Below are 19,204 nucleotides of genomic sequence, written 5' to 3' on the forward strand. Positions count from 1 at the left end.
GATGGAGATTTTGTGGTCAGCCTGGGCTACAAAGTCAGACCCCGGCTCAAAAATAAACAAACAAGGCTTGGCACTCCTACCATCTAAACTCAAGTGGACTTTCACAAAGCAAAGAGCAGAGGAAACCAGAAAAATAAGTGAAAGGCAGAACTGCTTTAAAGACAGGCGATGGCACATTCTGCAGGGAGTCCCAGCACTTCACTATGCCTGGTCACTGCCACCTGGGGACCAGGCTCACTTAGCAAAGAAGACAATGGGAGAATGGGAGACTCCGAACAGCAGAGCTCTGTCCTGGTGTCCCCACTAGGGTAACCATGATCCTTCAGATAGGAGACTTGATCTGTGGGGACTCCTGATTCCTATCTCGGTCACCTCGTCGGCTCAGGCAAGGACGTTGGAAGGCACAGAGGAAAATCTCAGGAAAAATCAAGTCTCCTTTGTAAGAAGGACAGAGATGGGGTAGGGACAATACAGGCAAAATACAGTCCTATTGCCTAAGATTTATTGTGAAGAATATATAATGTGCTCAAGGAAGAATTATCCCTTCTGGCAGAGATGCAGCCCAGATCCAGGTATGCACACTGGGCCAGCTGGACTGTGAGTCTGGAAAGGAGAGATGCATAGACCCCTATGATGGATGCCCCGCCTGGGGGGGCGGGGAGGAGTGCTGTAATATCCCCCAGGGCATATGTGACAATGTCTGAAGACATTTTTGGTTGGCAGATCTCACCAGGGGTGCTCCTGGCAGTCCACAGGTGGAGGCCAGAGACAGCTTAAAACACTCTACAACACAAGGGGCAGTCCCATGACAGGATTATACAACCCCACATGTCAGTAGTACATTGGCAGAGAAGCCCTGTTCTTGAGAGTCCCAGGGCACAATCCCTAACCACAGATGAAGGGGCCAGGCGGCATCCACAGTGCCCCGTCTTCTCCCCACTATCGCCACTCCACATTGCCCTCCAACCTGGAAGCTGCTAGGAACATGTTTGCATCGCAAAAGGGAAAGAGCAGCCTGCCCCAGTTCAAAATCCTTCCTTAGCAGGACAGTTCTGGCCTTGGCCAGCTCCAGGCCATGAGAGCTTCGGGCAGAATAATGAGGCAGAGAGCAGCCCCCAGCCTCACGAAGTTTTAAAAAACAGCTTTTTCCGGAGGAAGTTTAAACAGCCAGGAATCTGCTTATAAGTCCCTTTCTCAGAAACAGCATTGGCGACCTGCAAAACAGAAGCACGGGGGTAATCTGTGGGTGCAGTGTCCTTGACTGACACAAGGGCTGAAAAGGGCTCCCAAGGAGAGGGCCACTGAAGGGGCCGTCTGAAGGCAATGCCACCTTCAACCTCTTGAGGTGGGTTACAGAACAAACCCATTAGGTAGTGTAAAAGAATGGAAAATTCGGGGCTAGAGAGATGGCTCAGCGGTTAAGAGTGCCGACTGCTCTTCCAAAGATCCTGAGTTCAAATCCCAGCAACCACATGGTGGCTCGCAACCATCCGTAACAAAAAATCTGATGAATAAAATAAAATCTGAATATTTATTTAAAAAAAAAGAATGGAAAATTCAAGGTTTGGTTTGGTATGGGTTTTGGTTGTTTGTTTTGAGACAGGGTTTCTCTGTGTAGTGCTGGCTGTCCTGGAAGTCGCTCTGTAGACCAGGCTGGCCTCAGACTCCAGGTCTTCCTGCCTCTGACTCCCAAGTGTTGGGATTAATGGAGTGTGCCACCACCACCTGGTCAAGTTTCTAATACAAAAATTCACAGTTCTAATCAGACTGAAAGGTTGAGGGGGCAAGAAACATGGGAGACTATGACCCAAAGACCACATGTGTCCTTCTTGGCCCTTTACGATCCCGTCTCAGGACCAGAAAATGACCCCTATAGCCCCAGAGTGTGTATCTGAGCAAAGCAGTGGAAATTCTCAGGATCCGCACTGGGAGCAAATGCTGGGGAAGGGGAGGGGCTGTTTTGCCCTAAAGAGGGAAGAGCTATAATGCCCTGAAGGGGAGGGGCTGCTATTCCCTGGAAGGGGAGGGACTGATTTGCCTTGAAGTAGGAGGGGCTGCTATACCTCGAAGTAGGAGGGGCTGCTATACCTCGAAGTGGGAGGGGTTGCTATGCCCTAAAGTGGGAGGGGCAGTTATGCTCTGAAAGGGGGGGGGTCTGCTGTGCCCTGAAGAGGTAGGGGCTGTTAAGACCTGAAGAAGGAGGGGCTATAGTCCCCTGAAGCGGGAGGGGCTGTTATATGCCCCCTATTCATTCTCACTGAGGCCTGCAGGAAAGGGACACACTAGACAGAATCACAATGGTTGAAGGTCAAGAGTTGATGACATGAGCTTGGGATGTAGCTCCACAGGCCCCTAGCACCCCATAAATTGGCTGTGTGGGCAACACCTGTAGTCCAAGCACCCAGGAAGTAGAGGCAGGAGAATCAAAAAGTTCAAGGTCATTGCCCACTACACAGCATTTTCTAGGCCAGCCTGGGCTACAAGAGACCCTATCTAAAAAGAGAGCATGTGGGGGACTGCCACGGTGACCAGGGAACCAAGCTTTTGAGCTATCCCATCCAGCATTTAAGACCACTCTCATCTGGGACCTGGGTGTCTGTCTCTAAGTAGGCAGGGGAAGATGGCACTTTGCAAACAAGACCAATGTCATCACCATGGTTGCATTCCTCATTTGAGAGGCAAAACACTCCCTGATTCTCTGTCAGAGCCCTTCAGCCTTTGCCTCTGGCTAGGGCCTGCTGCCCTGCTCTCCAGGCCTCTCTGCCCTCAGGAAGAAGTGCTCACCCTGAGAAGGAGGGACTGCAGGTCTTCGATCAAGACCACTGCTCCAGAATGCCATCCAGGGTCTCGATGTACCAGGAGCCACTTCTCTTGTCCCTCCAGGAGACAAAACCTACCGAAAGAGGAGAAAGGCTGAAACCTGCCACCGAGCAGAGGGGTGGCGCAGTCCTTGGCAGAGTGGGCAGGCTGCGGCCAGATCCAGACTGTGGCTCAGTGGCATGGGGTGAGGGTGGCCCTAGCTCCTTGGCTCCCCAACCCTTCACCATCGACCCCACGTGTCAGGCTGTGCCTCTCCTTTTCTCAGCATGGAAATCAAGGTTCTGAGAAGTCAGGGGTCTCAAGAAGGTTGAAGGATGCACCCTACCACCAAGTGCCAGCCCCTGCTCTGAGGGAAGTGCCAGCCCCCTCCCCAGGGTACTCTGCAGGACAACCTCAGCTACTGCTCTTAATCTGCATGCCAATCTGAAGCCTTGCCTACTTCAACTGAGAGGGGCCACGGAAAGGTGAAGGAGCTGCTGAGGGCCCCATAGACTGAGCCTGGCAGAAACAAGACCTCAGGGAAGAGCTGCCCTGGGTTGTTGCAGATGCATGCATGAGCTCACCTGGGAAGGTGGAGTAGGACACAAGGATGTCACTGGGGGTAGGCAAACTTGACACAGCATCCAGCTGGTCCATGGGCCTTGGGCTTTCCTGATATGGGACAGCATCTGGCTCAGAGTCACTGTCCAAGGCCTGCCTTGAGAGGAAGTGCAGGCCACCTCAAAGCCATGGTCTTTTGCTCTGCAGGAAGCAAAAAGAACAGTCACCTGACATCACTAATGTCTCCGCGGCACAGGGTGCTTCTCCTGAAAAGGGAAAAGCCTAGACTGGAAGGCTTTGCATGTGAGCTGTGCCAATACAGGAAGGGAACAGAAACTGAATATAACTAATAGAGCACGCTTGTTTGAGACAGGGTCTCACTTATGCAGCTCTGCCTTATGTGGAATTCACTATGTACACCAGGCTGGCCTCGAACTCACAAGAGATCCACCTGCCTCTGCCTCCCAAGTGCTGGGATTAAAGGCATAAACACAGTATTTATGTTTAATTGTGTGTAGACTCAGGGTATGTGCACATGAGTATAGTTACCCACAGTGGCCAGAAGAGGGAGTCAGATCTCTCATCAAGCTGCCCAAAGTGTGTACAGGGAACAGAAAGCTGCCCAACACTGGTGCTGGGGACTTACCAGGGTCCTCTACAGCAGTATGCACACTTAGCCCCTGATGAATCTCTCCAGACCCAGGCTTTGAACTTTGATCACCCTGTCTTGGCTTCCTCAAGAGCTGAGATTACAGGTCTATGATAACAGGCCCAACCATCTGGACTTTTGGAGCTACCCCAATTATTTGACGGTACCCTGAAACAGAGACTCCAAACTAGGCCAAATAGGAGGGTTCTCACAAAATGGGGCTCAGTAGCACAGGCAGTAGCCTGGATCCCAGCGGGTGGAAGAAGAGAACTGACTCCACAAAGATGCACACGTGTGAACATACATGCTAAGTTTTATATAGTGTGTGTGTGGACACATACACACGTCACAGCTAACAGATTCTGTGTCAATGTGTACACCTCTTAAACCCACTATTTCCTATGAAAATAGCGCAATGTGGCCCAAGGCCTCTACAGAGAGCCCTGACTAATGTGAGCTGAAGGCTGTTATCACCCAAATGGCCACTGTCGGGGAAGTGACACAAGAAAGCAGAAGAACGAGTCAGAGAGGGACATCAGCCACATGTCTATCCATGTGTCACCCTCTGTCTGCAAACTGCATGTGAAGCCGAGCCACGGGTGAGGATAAACCTGTCTACATGCAAGTCTGGCCCCCAGTAACAACATACAGCAGGAGGCAGAACGTCCCCTCAGCAATGCAAGCCCTTAGCTGCTGTGGCTGACTGTGGCTGCTCTCTGCCTTCTCAACATAAGCTCTAAAATTCTGAAGAGGACTCTCCCCAGGATTGACAACAGGGCATGTCTGAACCATGCTGGGCTCTGGCCAAGAGTGTCACACTGTTTAACACACTCACAACACTATACCCATTGCTGGCTCTGGGGGGACCGTTTTCTAACTTGGTTCTATGCCACCACTTAACAAAGGGTAGGTAATGTGTTGCCTTTCAAACGAAAATGGTGACATTGAAAACAGCAACAATAGAGCCACCAAAATCCTGGGCTGACATCTGCATGTGACATCTGCATGTGTGTGTACAGGATACCCAGCCAGGCCTGAGAGAGGATGTCACTGCTTCTGATCATAGGTGACATGGCACCACCAGGTGGCAACAGCATTAAACAGCAGGCCATACTTCCTGGTTAAGGCAAAGCTAGACAAAATCCACAAGAGGGAACAATTTTGGAGGGTAGACTGGATCTCATATACCCCAGGTTAGCCTGAAACTATTGTTTGGTCTCTCTCTATAGCTCTGGCTGTCCTGGGACTCACTATGAAGACTACTGAGCCTGGAACTCACAGAGACCCTCCTGCTTCTGCTTCCCAAGTGCTGGGATTAGCCTTGTCAAGGAAGGGAGCACTAGGGAAGACTTCCTGGAGGCAATGGCAATAAATTGTAAGCAGGGGGACAGGAAGAATTGGGAGCTAGAGAGATGGCTCAGCAGGTGAACACACTGGGTGCTCTGGGAAGGCTGTGCTGAGGAAAGCCAGGGCAGGCACAGCGGCAGGGTCCAAGTCATCAAAGGCCTTGATGGCCTTGCCAAGAAATCTGAAGAGTTCATGTGTGTGGGACCAAATTCCTACCGGCTTCTGAAATCGGGTGGGGATTGGGGGTGGGGAGACTGGGAGAAGTGACAATCAAGCAGCCCCTTCCCAAGAGTTGGCACCCACTCAGCAGAGGTGACAGCAAGCAGCTCCGTCCTGGGAGCTGGCACCCACTCAGCTCTCTTCCTTGTTCCCTCTGTGTCTTTCAGGGTTTGGGGTTGGAGCATCATCTCAGAACACCCTAGAACAGAAATAGGGTGAACAAGAGGACATTTCCATGGCTGGAGGGGCACAGCTGCTTTCTCCCTAATGTCAGTATGAGAGAAAACAGCACTGGGAACAAGAGGGGGACATGCGGGGCGCCCCTGAACCCTGGGAGCACTGGGGAGGGCGTATGTGGGAGCACTGGGGAGGGCGTATGTGGGAGCACTGGGGAGGGCGTATGTGGGAGAACTGGGGAGGGCTTACGTGGGAGTACTGGGGAGGGCTTATGTGGGAGCACTGGGCAGGGCTTATGTGGGAGCACTGGGCAGGGTGTATGTGGGAGCACTGGGCAGGGTGTATGTGGGAGCACTGAGCAGGGTGTATGTGGGATTTCAGGGTTGTTTTGTCTTCTGGTTTTGGCTTGATTTTGGTTGGCTTGGGGTTTTCAAGGCATTTTCTCTGTGTAGCCTTGGCGGTCCTAGAACTTCTGTAAACCAGGCTGGCCTCAAACTCAGAGACCTGCCTGCCCCTGCCTCCAGGTGCTAAAACCAAAGGCATACACATCATTTATTTATTTTGAGATGGGCATTTAATTATTTATTCACTCATTTATTTGTTTATTTTTGACATACGCTGTGGTGAATATACCTGGCCCGTGGGAAATGGCACTATTAGGAGATGTTAAAGTAGGTGTGGCCTTGTTGGAGGAAGTGCATCATTGTGGAGGTGGGTTTGAAGCTCTGCCGGGTATGCAAGACACCCTCCTCCTAGCTGCCTGAGAGTCTCTTCTGGCTGCAGTTGGATCAAAATGCAGAACCCTCAGCTCCTTATCTGCCTCCAGCACCATATCTGCCTGGACGCTGCCATGCTTTCTGCTATGATGTGAATGGACTGAACCTCAGGACCTGTAAGCCTGCCCCAATTAACTGTTGTCCCTTATGAAAGCTGCCTTTGCCGTGAGTCTCTTCTCAGCAGTGAAACCCTAACTAAGACATAGGGCCTTATTGTACAGCTCTAGTTGGCCGCAAACTCACTCTGAAGACTAGGCTGGCATTGAACTCACAGAGATCCACCAGTCTCTACCTTCTGAGTGCTGGGATTAAACATGTGGACTGGAGAAATGGCTCAGTGGTTATAAACACTGTCTGTTCTTCCAGAGGTCCTGAGTTCAATTCCCAGCCAGCAACCACATGTTGCTTCACAACCATCTATACTGGGATCTGATGCCCTCTTCTGGTATGCAAGTGTATGTGCAGATAGAGCACTCATATATGCAAAGTAAATAAGTCTTTGTAGGGCAACATTTGGAATGTAAATTATCATTATTATTAGTAGTAGTAGTAAGAATAAGAATAAGAATAAGAATATGTCCATCACCACACCTTGACCACACCCTTACAAGTCAGTGGTATGAAATAAAGGTGTTCCCCAGGCATGGCTATTTACAGTGATCTTGTAAGTACAGAAGTTGAAATTCAAAGGTGATGTCTCTTAAAAGTCATTGAGAAGGAGGGGAGAAGGAGGGAGGAGGTGGTAGCTGGAGGTGGTTACAGGAAGAGCAGCTAACATGTGAAGCTGTCCACCACGTTGAAATTCGACAAGAATTCGACAAGCCCTCACTGGAGCCAGCACCATGGTTTTGTATTTTCAGTTTCTAGATGGTGAGGTGGTAAACCTCCATCCTTTATTTATTCCCTAGCCTGTGGTATTCTGTTATAGCGACAGAAAACAGAATACACCACCAAGCATAGAGCAAAACCTCAAAGTCCCTCACATCCCTGGGCTCCTGGGAGTTCCAGGAGATAAATTCTTTAGTTTCTCCTCGATACTAAGTCCACTCCCCCTGGGACAGTAGAAATGGGGTCTTAACTAGATGTCAAAGGTCAGTGGACAGTGCCAAGGGAAACTGAAGGGTCATTTTACGCTCTCCTTTGCTCCGTGTGTGTTAATGTTAGCATGTGTGTGTGTTAATGTTACCATGTGTGTGAGTGCACATGTGTGCGCATCCATATGGGGACCATTAGTTCTACCTGCCTAGCCATTGGATTACAGGTGGGCACCACTGTGCCTGGCTCACTCAAGAGCTCCATGCTTTCATGGCAAACACTTTACAGATGGAGCTGTCTCCCCTGCCCTGCTGTTTTTACTGAAATCTAGGACTGAAGATATCAGGGTCACACAAACCTGTGACATAACAGCACCCTGATGGTGCTAGGCCTGTGGTGGGGAGGTGCGAACCTGCTGTATGGATAACAGAGATGTGTGGAGAAGGCCTCAGACCCAGTGAGGGCTCCAGTAAGGTGGCATTCTCCTGGTTCCCTGCCAGCCCCGCTCCCAGCGGGCTCCAGGTCACTCACCACCACCACAGGCCTGGATGAAGAAGAGCTTGGGCTTCCCACCCAGGCTGGGCAGCCATTCCTGTTGAAGATGTTCACAATTTTCTCAATGGACACGGAGCATCCATCTGTCCCATAGACAGCACCCAGGAACTGGAGGTGACTGGCCTAGGGGACAAGGTACCTTGGTTACAAAAACACCTCAGTTACAGAAGGCTCTAGGAAGAATTCCAGAGGCCTGACCCAAGGCTTTATGTGGGGAGGACCACAGTCAGAAGGCCCTAAGCAGGGACACCAGATTAACCAAGATGGAGTAGACGGGTCAGCACCTATTCCAAGGGACCCAGACTCACTAACTATGGGAGCCAGGGGGGCTGAGAGCACAGGTCAGCTGTGTCTAGACTGACGGTTTTCATACCACCAGTGCCGGCGTCATCCATACACGTGTACAAAATGCTGATTCCCAGGCTTGCCTAGCCCTCCACAGCCAGCCTTCTGATCCTCCATACCCTCTGAAGCAGCTAAACACAGCGCTGCATTTATCTTGCTGTTGTTCTTGTGTGAGTGTGCATATGGGTGCCCATGTGCATGTCGGGGTCAGAGAACAATTTGTAGGAGGAGTCAGCTCTCTCCAGACACCATGTGGGTTCCAAGTTGCTAGGCTTGGCAGCCTTCACCTTTATCAGTTGAGCCATCTCATTGGACCTCAATCCCTTGATTTAAACCTTAAGGATTTGAGGCTGGAGAGGTGGCTCAGTGGTTAAGAGCACTGAATGCTCTTCCAGAGGTCCTGAGTTAAAATCCAAGCAACCACATGCTGGCTCACAACCATCTGTAATGAAATCTGAATGCCCTCATCTGGTGTGTCTGAAGACAGCTACAGTGTACTTACATATAATAAATAAAGAGATCTTAGGGCTGGAGCTACAAGGAAGAAAAAAAAAAAACAAGAAGGATGTGAGAGGAAGGAGAAGGGGCTGAGCCACAATGAATTACATTAGTGTCCAAGCACCAGACGGACCCCAATGTCCTGTGTCCCACCCAATGGGAAAGGGCCTAGAACATTCTCCATGGAACACAGAAGTCATCGAGAACCAGGAGAGCTGAGTTTGGTTTCTGAACGAGGGTAGAGAGTGGCACACACTGGTCTTACTTATTCTTTCTCCATCCTTGTCAGAACTTCCCCCATCCACCTCCTGTGGGAAGCCGTTTCAGAGTGGCAGTTACAGAGTGGCAGTTACAGAGTGGCAGTTACAGAGTGGCAGTTACAGAGTGGCAGTTGGCTACTGCTGGCCACCACACATACATAGGCAGTAAAAGTTCTTTTGCCAAGGTGAGGTTTTGAGAATTAACCAAAGTTAACCAATCAGATGAGAGACAAGTTAACCAATCAGATGAGAGAGAACACCTCTCCTAGGCCTATATAAACAGCACCAGTTCTGGGCTTGGCGTCTCTTCGCCTCTACAATCAAGCTCTCCCAATAAACGTGTGCAGAAGGATCCTGTTGCAGCGTCGTTCTTCCTGGCCAGTTGGGCACGCACAAGAAGTGGTGCCGAAAACCCGGGAAAAGAAACATCTTCAGGCACGAGCGAAGACCCCCTGCTACAGGGAGGATTCAGAACTGCATCACGGGAAAGGAGCAGTTAATAGTGTTCCCCTAAAACAGACTGCTGAGAAGGATCCAGCGTGGATTCAGAACTCTTCAGCTGGGGAACGGTGGTACCAGTAAGTCTCCCAAATTGATCCCCTGGTTAAAGGTGGATTATGAAGAAAAGAAAAGGGAGGGAAAATAAAAGGAATCAGTGATAATGAAAAGGAAATAGTGAAGAAAAGGGAAAAGAAAGGAAAGGAAAAAAAAGGAAAGGAAAGGGAAAAGGAAAGGAAAGGAAAAAGGAAAGGAAGGGAAAGGAAGGAAAGAAAGGATCAAGATGATAAGGTTCCCGGTTTGGGGACAAGTTAAGGTTCATGAGTTATGCTTTTTTCTCCCATTGACCCTTTGTGGGTAGGTCTGATAGTTTTGGTCTTGTTTGTTCTGATAAATGGACTCTGTTACTGTTTAAAACTTTGTGTCCAGGCAGTCAAGACAGGTCAGAAAATCCTTACAGAGCAACAAGAGAGTATGTCGGAAGAGGAGAAGGGCTTAAAAAGAAAAAAGAAAAAGAAAGGAGACACAGTGTTATCAGGTGGACAGAAAGGACAAAATAAAAGAGCCGAGGTGGAGGAGGAAGGCAAATTAGCTTTTGTGCCCCCTCCCTATGCCTCCTCTGCAGCCGCCTATAAGCAGACCTTCTGTCCAGAGGTTTGGAGAGAGGTTAGATTCTCCTTGCTGGGGTTGTGTTAAGGAAGGGCAGCGACTTTTGCAGGAGTACCAAGAAGGCATATAAGAAACAGAGAGAAATGAAAAAGAAGACGCACACAGAAAAATAAGTAACTTAAGAAATATAAAAAGAGAAAAAGAAAGGAATATAAAATATAAAGATACAGAGGAAAATATAAAGATACAAAGGATAATATTAAAAATGAAGAACAAAAAATTAAGTCAATTTACCCTCTTCTCAAGGACTTTGACTAAAGAGTCAGCCTTCATCAAAGGCTTAAAGATAGCTCTCAGGGAAAGAGGAGTAACTATTAGAAGCAGCCACTGTGCAGAATTCCTAGAAGAAGGAGAAAAAATGAAAATAAGCTACTTCAGAGACCTCCTAGGGACAGAAGTTAAATGGGAGATGTCCTGCTTCCTCTCTGGCTCCTATGGAGAGATTTTTAGCTCCAGATAGGATATCTGTGTCCCTTTGAGACATCAAGTTCTATTCCTGTCTATTGTCTGGTTTTGGTGCACCAAATTGTCTATATGTCTGTCAACTCATGTTTGTTTTTGTTTGGATGACTGAATGATTGTTGTTCTGTGTTTCATGTAGAAAAATATAAAAAGCAGTCTCAGTCTGCACAGCAGAAACTGATGAGTTAGCTGCACGGTGGCTGGGACTCAAGTACAGCTGAAAAAGCCCTGCTGAGGGCCAACTGCAAATGGAGTTCTTAAAGGGGCAGGCACCCTTTTGCTTGTAACAGAAAGTTAGCTTAAAATTGGAAACTCAAGGTTAGAGTCATTCTAAACAACATGAACGAACCTAAGAAAACAGGTCATATGCAATAGCAGTGTACAAAGGGTAGAAAGAGTAGGTTTGAAAAGAAAGTACATATCTTTACAAAGAGAAGGAAAAACCTTTCAAGGTATAATGGATACAGGAGCGGATAAAAGCATTCTATCCAGTAAATTACTCTCAGAAAAGCAAGGAAATGGTGAAAGGAATGGGATATATACCTGGACTAGGTATTGGAAAAAATTTACAAGGTAGAATTTCACCAGTTAAAGCCACAGAAAAAGCAGATAAAAAAGGGCTGGGATTTTTCTAGGGGCCACTGAGGAACCTTTGCCCATTCGTGGTGTACAGAGGATGCGGTGAATGGGCCTGCATATACTTCTTCTAAATTTAGCCAATTTTGGAAACGAATGCAAGTGAAACGTATTACTGGGTTGCCCTATAATCCACGGGGCCAAGGCATTATTGAGAGAGCCCATCGTACTTTGAAACAATATTTGCAAAAACAAAAAGGGGGGATAGAGGCTATGACGCCAAAGATGGCTCTATCCCTTACAATATTTACTCTTAATTTTTAAAAATTGGATGATGCTGGAAGATCACCAGCCGAAAGGCACGGACAATGACCTCAATCGCTCAATGAAATGGTCAAATGGAAAAATGTGCTTGATAGTAAATGGTATGGCCCGGATCCTATATTAATCAGATCCCAGGGAGCTATTTGTGTTTTTCCGCAGGGTGAAGAAAATCCACTTTGGGTTCCGACGTGACTGACAAGGACCGTGAAAGATCAAGATGAATCCCAAGATGATCCGGCTATTCTTACTCCTGATGATTGAGACCGGGATAAGTATACCTTTGTGGGCCATAGTAAGATCATGGCCAGTACCTTTACCGGTACATCCCAATTCTTCTACCTAGCCTTTGTTTTTTGCAAAGGAATGTGTTTTGGATGTGCCTTATGCACGACAAACTCCTCAAGAGCCACGGGTGTATAAGAGTACTAGTTTTCATTTAAATCATACACTATGCTTTGTGCATAATGTGGATAAACCTTATACACCCTGTAGGGTTTTTAAAGAAAAAGATTATCTCTAATTGGGCAGATCAAATTAATACTGCTGACACTATAAGTCAGATAGCAGAAAAATCGTCTGAGGTATTGCTTACCCTGCAAAGGGCAGATTCTCATATCGCCTCAGGGTTAGTGTTAGTGAATCAGAGAATGGATATTTTACAACATAACATGGAACAGATGATGGATGTCATACGAATGAGTTGTGTGGCATCCACTCCGCATGTGTGCACTACTCCCGTTAGGTATATTAATGATTCTTTTATTAGAAGTACAGACCTATCGAATTATCTGAAGGGGAGCTGGTCGCAGGAGCTGGAAAGGTTGCAGGCGAAGCTGCAGATACAGATCCTGAAACTTAATGGAACCAGAGTGGAACCAGTGACCCTTGGAGGCTTTACCTCTTGGCTTACCTCTGCATTTTCTTACTTTAAGGAATGGGTGGGAGTGATTTTGTTTGGTGCTGCCATATGCTGTGGACTGGTGTTCATGCTCTGGTTGGTATGCAAATTCAGAACCCAACAAAAACGTGACAAGGTGATTATAACTCAGGCACTTTTAGCTATTGAAAACGGCACCTCCCCTGAGGTTTGGTTATCTATGCTCAAGAATTAGTTGGCATCTGAGTTCTCGGCTCTTGCACCCCACGGATTTATGGATCCATTGCACTGGGATGAGAGAGACTCAACGATCATTGATCAGCCCTTGCACATCACTGAGGTTTCCTCATTGCACGCGATAGGGTGATCATGCTTTCCCCACTAATTCATTTTTTGGCTGGCCTCTTTTGTAGAGTTCGCCCTAGGTCATTTAGCAGTTACTGTCACACAGCACTGCGGTATCCAGAGACGGGCAACTTTCCTCATGCACAGACCAACCTAAGACACGTGGCCCAGTGGCGATAAGGTTACCCTATGACAGGAAAGGCTGTGACATTAGAGGAACGACCTAAAACAGGAGCCTCGGCAGATGGACATAATTGCACAGGCCTAGACCAGCCTCATTTTATTAAAACAAAAAGGGGGAGATGTGGGAAACTGTTTCAGAGTGGCAGTTACAGAGTGGCAGTTGCAGAGTGGCAGTTGCAGAGTGGCAGTTGGCTACTGCTGGCCACCACACATACATAGGCAGTAAAGGTTCTTTTGCCAAGATGAGGTTTTGAGAATTAACCAAAGTTAACCAATCAGATGAGAGACAAGTTAACCAATCAGATGAGAGACAAGTTAACCAATCAGATGAGAGAGAACGCCTCTCCTAGGCCTATATAAGCAGCACCAATTCTGGGCTTGGGGTCTCTTCGCCTCTACAATCAAGCTCTCCCAATAAACGTGTGCAGAAGGATCCTGTTGCAGCTTTGTTCTTCCTGGCCAGTTGGGCGCGCACAAGAACCTCCCACCCACAAGGGCAATTCCTTAGAGGACCACAGGGCCCTGAAGACACAACAGGAGAGACAAAGGCCTCGCCACTTCCTCTCCAAAGTTAAGGGGGGCATGAAATCAGAAGGGGCAGGGATACTGCAGAGAGGCCTCCTACCTGGCAGCCATGAGAGAGGATGACCACCACAAAGCAGTCCAGGGCACGGTGGTCCTGGTACCCCATCTCCATTAAAGCTGTGACCATTTTCTACAAGGGAAGGCTACAGTTAAGGCAGGGGCACCAATGGAGATCTGACTTGCAGGATCCAGCCAAAGGCCACGACACAGCACTCTGCTCCCAATGTTGAAGATGGGACGGACACAGTGGACGTACTGGCACCATTTGGAGGAAAGGGCTATGCTTAGTCTCTGGTGGACATTTAATCCCCACGATAATTATCTCTGTAGAAATAATTACTCTTGCTCATAAACTGGGAAACTGAAGCTTAAGAGGTCAAGTGGCCAGCCTTAAGAAAGCCAGACCACAGAACCCCCTCTCGCTCAATGAGATGCTTGAACCAGTTGCCCATGTCATCGTCAATGGACGCAGAGGCTTCTCCGGGGACAGCGATTATACCTTGGCAGTCAGGTCGTTCTTCACCTCCACCATGAAGCGCAGCCAGCGGAAACAGTGCTCAAGTTTGTCACGGTCCACGTTGGAGCCGGTGCGTGTGCAGAGCCCCGAGGAAGGGCAGAAGTTCACATGGTTGATGATGAGGCAGTGGCCACAAGGATCCGAACCAGGGTGTATGCCTGTGCAATAACAGGTTTCTAATGTCATCAGGGCGCTCAGTGCAACCCTCAGGAAAGGCCGGGACTCCTGGATCCCACTTACAGGGTCAGGTCTGGAGAGCCAGCACAGGCCATGGGGTCTTCCTGTCCACTGAGGGAGCAGTCTGGACCTCACCCTATATCCCAGTGAGAAAACGCACAGGAACGAATGCCAGGTGTGTGCCGCAGACCTGAGAGAACTGCATGCCATCTTAGTATTTGGGGACGGAAAATCATAACCCAGCCAGGGGCTCCCATTCATAAGCCCAGCCAGGCATGGCAGCGCACACAGTTAATGGTCAACACTTGAATTGCAAAGGTGGGTGGATCTCTGTTTCCAAGACTAGTCTACAAAGAAACACTTTGTCTCAAAAACAAAACAAAACAACTCTTGCCCCCCACTAACCCCACCAAAAAAACTCCATAAACCAGGAAAGTTGGGAAGGAATACTGTCATGAATTCAAAGAGATTTTGGGGCTTTATACTGAGTTCTAGGACGTCTTGGGCAAAACAATAAACTCTAGTTTTGAAAATACTAAAATGGAGGGCTGGAGAGATGGTGCAGTCACTAAGAGCACCGGCTGCTCTTGCAGAGGACCTCAGTTCAATTTCCAGCGCCACATGGTGGCTCCCAGGCTTCTGTTACGCCAGTTCTACGAGATGCGACACCCTCTTCTGGCTTCTGGGCACTGCATACATGCGGTGCACACACATACATGTAGGGAGAACACCCAGAGCCATAAAAATAGTAATGCCAGCCAGGCGTGGTGCTGCACGCCTTTAATCCCAGCACTCGGGAGGCAGAGGAAGGCAGGTTTCTGAGTTCGAGGCCAGCCTGGTCTACAGAGTGAGTTCCAGGCCAGCCAGGGCTACACAGAGAAACCCTGCCTCAAAAAATAAAAAAAAAAATAGTAATGCCTTAAAACAACAAACAAGGAGCGGGAGATGGTGACACACACCTTTGATTCCAGGAACTCAGGAGACAGAGGCAGGTAGATCCCTGTGAGGATAGCCTGGTCTACAGAGAGAGTTCCTGGGAAACGATGCCTAATGAAGAAATTCTGTCTTGAACCTTCCCCATCCCCCCAAAAAGTAAACAACAAGCAAAAGAGACAACAACAACAACAACAACAAAAACCAACCCAAACACATTTGCCCAAAGGAATTATACAACACCATGTCACTTGTTGTAGCTGGCCCAGGGCTCAATGCAGGGTCATGTGGTAGGCTCTACCAGAACAGGCCAGGGCCCAGCCTCTGATCTCCTAAGGCAGTTCCCACCCAGGCTCAGGGCCCTTGAACTTCCTCTTCTACAACCTGTTTCACTCCCATGCATCTGAGCACTCCATTTATCTACTCCTCTGTCTGAATTTTCTCCCTAGCACAGGGCTCTGCGGGGTGAGTGGTCTTGTCCCCAGCACATGGGAGGCACTGAGGACATACATGAGGTGAACAGCCTGAGTGGCTTTTCCTGGAGTGGACACCCCAGAGGCAGTAGCCTTTCTTTAGGTTCAAGCTCTGACTTTACAGGAGCAGATGGGTGAAAGAGGACAGAGGGCCCTCTGGGTTCAGGAGCCATGGGGTAGTGGTGACTGGAACCGTACTCCCCAGCCAGGCTTCGGGGACAGACAAACCTTAACCACATGAGGACTCACCATATCTGCATGTCCCCTGATCTTCCCTGGAGCACCTGAGAAAACAGGAGAAAGAAGAACTATGGGTGCTGAGGTTCATCCAAGAAAAGGCAAGGAGATGTAAGGAGAACCCCGTAACAGGGAAATGGGGTCTCCGGAATAGGAGAGTCATGTGACACCGCCAGTATTGGAAAGTGTCTAAGAGTTGCCAAGAACGTTAAAAACACACTTACACCTTTGAAAAGAGTTGGCCAAGATATTCACTAAGGTCATATTCAAAAGCCACAAACTGGGATTCATCCCCTCTGGGGGACAGCCTAAAGAGCAGCCAGTTACCTGGATGCCCTGAGAAACCTGGAGAGCAAGAAGTTACCCTAAAGCAAACAAGCCAGGCACTGAGATACACAGCACATGATTCCATTCATGTGAAACTCCAGAGCAGAAAGGAGTAAGGGAGGTGGAGGTGAGGGATAGAGAGGTGGCTCACTAGCTGTTCATGCAGACGATCCAGGTTCAAATCCCAGTAAACACATCACAGTTCACAATCAACCTTAAGTCCAGTTCCAAGAGATACGGCACCCTATTATGGCCTCTCGGGCACCAGGCATGTATGCAGTACACACACACACACACACCACACACACACATAATGTATATATTATAAAAATAATTTATTGTATAAATTACACGATAAATAAATCTTGGAGAAAAAGAAAGAAAGAAGGAAAGAAAGAAAGAAAGAAAGAAAGAAAGAAAGAAAGAAAGAAGGAAGGAAGGGAGAGAGAGAGAAAGAGAAAGAAAGAAAGAAGAAAGAAAGGAAGAAAGAAAGAAAGAAAGAAAGAAAGAAAGAAAGAAAGAAAAGAAAGAGAGAGAGAGAAAGAAAGAAAGACAAAAGAAAGAAAGAAAGAAAGAAAGAAAGAAAGAAAGAAAGAAAGAAAGAAAGAAAGAAAGAAAGAAAGAAAGAAAGACCAGCACAAAAGAACAGCAAAGGGCTGGAGAGATGGCTCAGTGGTTATCAGCACTGACTGCTCTTCCAAAGGTCCTGAGTTCAATTCCCAGCATCCACATGGTGGCTCAGAACCATCTGTAATGAGATCTGATGCCCTCTTCTGATGTGTCTGAAGACAGCGACAATGTACTCATATACATAAAATAAATAAATCTATTTTTTTTAAAGAGCAGCAAGTTTCGAGCCCAGGCTGCTGTCCTAATGAGGCCAACTGATATTCCCCAGAGGGAGATGGGCACTGGGTCCCCTGTATTATCTGTCTCCTGTCATGAGGTCACTACACACAGAAACGATTCCAGAACCAATCCTCTTCCTTCTTCCTCGTCCAACAGCACCTGCAGAACTTGCGGATTCTCTGCTTTAATGGACTTCAAAAGTTACAGGGTCTGGGCTAGTTTTACGTCAGCTCCACACAAGTCAGAGCCGAGAAGAGAAACTCTCAGTGAGAAATGCCTCCATGAGACTGGCCTGTAGGCAAGTCTGTGGTGATTGACAGGGGATGGCCCGGCCCACTGTGGTTAGTGCCATCCCTGGGCAGGTGGTCCTGAGCTGAGTAAGAAAGCAGGCTGAGAAAACCGCAGGGAGCAAGCGTTGCTACACAGCCTTTGTACAAGTTGCTGCTCCAGCTTCGTGCCTTGTGTTCCTGCCCTGCTAAATGTGTAACTCCAGGCTATTGGCAAAAGGAACAACTACCGGCTAGGAATGAAAAGGACCCGTGGTCTATACCACACCGTGAATGAAATGCAGATATGATGGGTGAAATATACCAAACTCAGGTGAGCTCCCATGGCAGGGTTTCACTTGTAATGATGGTCAAAAACAGGCAAACGTGACAGATGTCAAGGAGACCAGAACATAGAATGTCCTCTAATGTGACAGTGTAGGTGGCAGCGCCCTGGGCACACATGCCCACCGCTGGCATGTCATAGTTCCCTACATTCTGTTGCTCTGCCATCTTAGACAAACCATTCCACTTTCCCAGGCTTTGATTCCCAGCTGACAGGGCTGAATCTAATGACATCTGCCCGGCAGGACTGAGGGAGGGACAGAGGGGTATGCTTCATGCAATACAGATGTGTGAAGGCCTGAGGCCTGACAGTCAGCTTCCCCACACCTCCTGTCTGGTGTGGTAATTTCAGACACCCACCAGAAGCCAAAGGCCAACTCTGAGCAACAGCCCCATCCCATCTCCCAGAAAAACTGAGAGAAACAAGAAGAATAAAATCTGACTTTTGCTTTTCAGAATGGCTGTCAAAATTACATCTATAGACTGACTGGAATCGTCTGCTCATCCCCTATGAGCCTTCATTAAGACAAATACCACAATTAAATTCTGAGTCTCAATCCAAGCTGTACCCACAGTCACACTCCAATAGCCTCAGTGCACACACCCACCAGACATTCTCTCAATACTCACAGACATCATGAGCTCCGCCAGAAGCAATGTCCACCGGCCTGGGTGTTTCTGGTCTGAGAACCTCTGGCTTGAGACGAGCAGGCCAGAGCTCTTCTGGCCCCAGCACCACTGGGGTGAGGTTTCCCAAGGCAGGCTGTGACAGGTCCAGCTTCACAACTCTCTGCTCCTTTGCTGTGAGTCCCATTGGTCCAAGGACCACAGGCACCAGGTGGTCTAGGGGTTTAACAGCCTCTGGATCCTGCTTGGCTGCTTGCCGACCGCTTTGTAAGAGTGAAGCCAGAGTGCCTTGGCCTATGTCCTCTAAGCAAGAGATGAAGAAAGGAAGGGCCTGCCACCCTCGGGTCTCAAGGTCTGTGACCAGCTGCATGGCCTGATCCTGCCAAGACCCAGAGCCTGCCTGCTGTTTGGATAGATAACCAGACACTCATTATCCAGGGACTTCCATGTAGCCCTTACCCCACCTCCCGTTTCTCACCTAGCCTCTGCCTCCTGAGTCCTGGCTAACAGGTGTGTGCCACCACCCCTGGAACAAGCCTCTCCTTTCTAACAGTCTGTCACTGCCAACACTAGGTCAGAAACTGCTCTGACCACACTTAGCTGAAGGAAATCAGAGGCTGCTGGTGCCTCCCTGGGCAGTTCAGCTTCTGATCCCTCTTAATATGCCTGTGGTAGGTGTGACAGAACCTAATCCAACAATGCCCTGAGTTCAT

General features: G+C 48.5%; 1 pseudogene across 1 annotated transcript; it reads right to left on the bottom strand.

Annotated features, from left to right (window-relative positions):
* Nucleotides 1-480: 480 nt before the first annotated feature.
* Nucleotides 481-18,678, bottom strand: LOC147004175 (caspase-9-like; annotated as a pseudogene). Its single transcript, XR_015047294.1, has 8 exons — nucleotides 18,495-18,678; nucleotides 16,090-16,124; nucleotides 14,240-14,415; nucleotides 13,781-13,870; nucleotides 8,091-8,241; nucleotides 3,384-3,561; nucleotides 2,785-2,893; nucleotides 481-1,214 (listed from the first exon to the last, which is right to left on the bottom strand). The product of XR_015047294.1 is annotated as a caspase-9-like (transcript).
* Nucleotides 18,679-19,204: the final 526 nt, after the last annotated feature.

This window comes from Mus caroli, unplaced genomic scaffold (genome assembly GCF_978045245.1).
Source record: "Mus caroli unplaced genomic scaffold, Mus_caroli_1 scaffold_6, whole genome shotgun sequence".
NCBI classification, from domain to species: Eukaryota; Metazoa; Chordata; class Mammalia; order Rodentia; family Muridae; genus Mus; species Mus caroli.